Consider the following 4197-nt stretch of genomic DNA (forward strand, 5'->3'; position numbering starts at 1 on the left):
CTTTCATATTTTGCATTTATCATTTTTTAAAATAAATGTGTCTATTATTGTATTATTGGGTATTTTAATGGTTGATTTGAAGTTAAATATTTAACTACACAACACGTATAAATAGGTAGATGCACGCACAAATCTAAGCATGCTTATTTCATACATTTCCTCCACTGTTCTCTTTGGGGGTTATAAGAGATTTGGACACACTTTTCATGAAACAATAATTCTTTAAATCATCTCAATTTGAGCAGATCATCATGAATTGCTTATTCCATATTTAAGAGCAATGTGAGATATAAAAGAACTGTTTCATGTTGATTTATTACAAGCCTCAATTCTGAGTCTGACTTGTTTAACAATTGGAAATATCTGGAGAAGAAATGAAAAACCATTATTCATTTTGTTCATGCAATGTGGAATTGTGTTAGCTGAACAAGTAGCTAGAAGCAATTGTAATTTCACTTTGTCAACCTCTATTCTTTGGGGGAAAATGCTGTTTAGAAGTTTTGACCAAGCTATTTCATAATCTGATTTTTATATTATACTGTAAAACTCTTGTTAAGATGGTTCAGAACTGGTTAGTTATTCCGTTATTCTGACCTTATATTTCTTCTTTTTTCGCCCAGCTGAGAGGTGCGGCAGAGCGGATTGCCGCACCTCAGCTGGGCAGATTTGCAAAGTGCGTGACTGAAGAGGCGATCACGCGTGAAGCGCGCGCACAAAGAGAACCGGTAGTAAAGCCGGTTAGAACCCACCCCTGCTTCTATCCTGCCGAGGTCGGTAAAATGAGGACTCAGATTGTTGGGGGCAATACTATATACTGACTCTGTAAACCCCTTAGGGCTTCAAAGCACTATGAAGTGGTATGTAAGAGATTTAGCAAGCAGTATTTTTTAAAAAAATATCACTTAATCTCCATAAAGCATAGCATTCTGAAGGGTTTATTGGTCAACGATAGAACTAAAAGAATTGGAAGGACTGTTTAGGCCACTGAATCCAACTTCCTGCTCAGTGCGAAGTCCAATTTTAAGCATCCTTTAATGTACTCAGTGCCTGGGAAAGAAAATCTGACAAGATTTTTTCCTTGACAGATTTATGCCAACTTCTGGTCATATATTCTGTTTCCAGAATTATGCATTTGCATTATAATTGCATAAGATCTTAGCCCTAAGCTCAGTTTCTGGCATTTGATACATTTCTATCCAGTTTTCAGACCAGAAGTTACCAGCACTCTCTTATTTTCTCCACAACAACCCTGCAAGCTAGTTATGCAGAGAGAGACTGACTGAGGTTTTCAGCCTGAATTTTAATATTTGAGGTGTAGTTTGATCTGCTGCTATCACGGAAGTTTAAACTTTTTAAACAATTTATTTTTCATGCTTCAACAATTGAAATAACTAACAACATGAAATAACATTTTGGTGTTTCAAAACACATATAACTAATAAGAAATGAGGTTTGTTGAGTCCCTGTATTCTTTTTTCTACACAAAACAATGTTTACTTCAATTGTATGAAGTGTATTCAGAGGAGTTTATCCTCCTAAGAACAATGCAGTGCAAATTTTTAAAATGTGGTTGTTTAAATAGATATTTTTGTTTTCTTCCTGTTGGGCAGAAATTATATAAAAGACTTCAGAATCTATATTTCAGTAGGAGAAATCTCTGGAAACAGAAAGTAACCAAACTTGGTATGGAAGGAGAGGCTGGCAAAAGAAAGATCAAGTTTGAAAATGAGCAAATCCAGTCAGGTGTCAGTGTTCAAGTTAAAAAACAACAAGAACAACAACAAAAATGTTTCCTGTCCTATTCTTCATCTCCACCTAGTCGGTATATTTGAGGGAATATGTGTTTAACAATGCTTAATGAATAATAATTTATTAAATGCATACAGTATGCTGCCCAACATCCAGCAGCATATAAATATTACTACAAGTTTTAGTAATAAAAATCAAGGAGCAAAGTGAAAAAATGGAACTAAAATACAATTAAATACAATTAAATACAAAGAAGACCAAGCTGACAATATGTAGAACAGCCTTAGAATTGATAATGACAATATTGAATGCTAGATAGCCTATTCAAGTAAAAGAATAAATAGTTGAGAAATAAACTGCAAACTAGCCCTTGATGAAGCAGCTATGAAAGCCTTGGAAAAGATATTCAGATGCCACAATGTGTTTATACCAGGGGTGGGTTCTACTTACCTTTACTACCGGTTTGCAATGGGGCCGTGCGCAGAAGCGTTTTCATGACATCAGGGTCAGTGGGTGGGGCCTCCCGCCGGTTTTACTACCGGTTCTATAGAACCGGTGCGAGCCAGGAGCAACCCACCACTGGTCTATACCCACAAAGATCAGAATCGTGGAAGCTCTGACAGGAAGAGTATTAATGCTTTTGAACTTTGGTGTTGAAGAAAATTCTTAACGAATATCATGGACAGCCAGGAAAACAAATGGATCATCAAACAACTCAAGAGTTTTTACTCAAGGCATAAAGTCATTATGCTTGAGTGGTTTAGCTTTTCTGTAATCATCCTGTTATTAACCCGTTTCGTTTTTGAGGCTATGCTGCATGTTTTTAATTATTCTGTATTGTTTGGGTAATTCTTCACTTATGAACAATAATCCAAGTGACAGTTCAAAATTACAACAATGTTGAACAAAAGGGATATAGGCCTGTATTTGAAGTTATGCCTGCTGCAATGCCTTTATAGTCATGTGATGAAAATTTGGATATTTGGCAATCTGCACATCTTTTACGACCAACCATATGGACACTGCAATTACACCCACCTGCCTATCTTCCCCCGCCCCTTTCTGCCCTGCCTGGTTGCAGAGGCCTTAAGCCTGCTTTGCGCCCCAGCATGCCTTGCTCCACTTATCTTTTTGAAAGAACACCTTTTCAAAAGAGGGCCCAGCCAATGCTTTCCTGTAGTTGCCTCATGCCATTCTTGAGGTGGGTGCACTTTGGAAGCAGTTGCAATTCTCCCAATCTCTTCAAAGGGTGCAATTTTCCAAAGTACTGACCATAGACATAGAAGGAGGGAAGAATGCATTAATGGATATATTCACCCTTTCTTTGGAGACTGGAAGTTCAGGATCTTATACAATAACAAACTGCTCAAAGAGGACCCGGCACACAGAGAGTCTCTGTTAACCTACAAAGATCTAATTATTTTTGGACTATAAGACACACTGGTGTATAAGACGCACCAAGATTTTGAAGAGTTAAGTAAGAAAAAAAAAGTTTTTGCCCTCCCCTGCCCCCAGGAGCAATCTGCAAGCCTCCAAACCCTCTGTACGCCCCGTTTTTGCAAAAAAACGAGCCCATTTTTCACAAAAATGGGATGAGTGGTCGGGGCTTCGGGAGGCAAAAAATAGCTGTATTTGGTGTACAAGACGCACCAACATTTCCACCCTCTTTTAGGGGGGGGGGAGTGTGTTTTATACTCTGAAAAATATGGTAATTTGCTTACACATCACATGTCTTCATGCATATGTTTGTTGTACTGTTTTCTTCTTTCATGTCACATTTTCCCTAAAGTTAAAAGTTATTTATTTATTTTATTCAGTTAGGAGTACCTCTCCCAGGTACTCGTAAAAACAAGTTCTTGTAACACGGATTGTCTTGGAACAGATTTAATTTAAGACCTGTTTGTCTCAAAGGTCTTTTTTCAAAAGGCAATTTGGCTGTTTTTTCCTTGAGGAAGAAAAAGTTCTTGTTCCTCAAGGAAAAAACAGTCCAGTTGCCTTTTGAAAAAGCACTGTTGAGACAGCTACCACATATGTCCTGGATGATTAAGAATTTCCACAGGCATTAAGACCTGTTTGCTTCTCTACAGCTACAGAAAAGAATCTCATTATTGAACATTCTATTACCCATGGTTCCCTGTATATGCAATTAATAAATACAGAGCAGACCATATTACCTATAGAAAAAGATTTCATGTATTTCATGTCTTTGGTGCATAATTCTGTTTAGAGGGAAATTTTTATACATGTATAAATTTGTGGACAGCCTTTGCACACATACAAAATGTGCTGCTGAGCTTTTTATCCAGAGTTTCTTTATCTGTGCTGTTAATCTAGAACCCCATGAATAATGAGGGTCCTATCACATTAACATGACTTAAAGTTTAGCTGATAGTAATCAGATCAGGTTGTAAATTAAAGGATGTCAGATGTTCCTTTCTGCCATACCTC

This window comes from Pantherophis guttatus, chromosome 5 (genome assembly GCF_059756535.1).
Source record: "Pantherophis guttatus breed Tessera chromosome 5, ASM5975653v1, whole genome shotgun sequence".
In the NCBI taxonomy this organism is placed as follows: Eukaryota; Metazoa; Chordata; class Lepidosauria; order Squamata; family Colubridae; genus Pantherophis; species Pantherophis guttatus.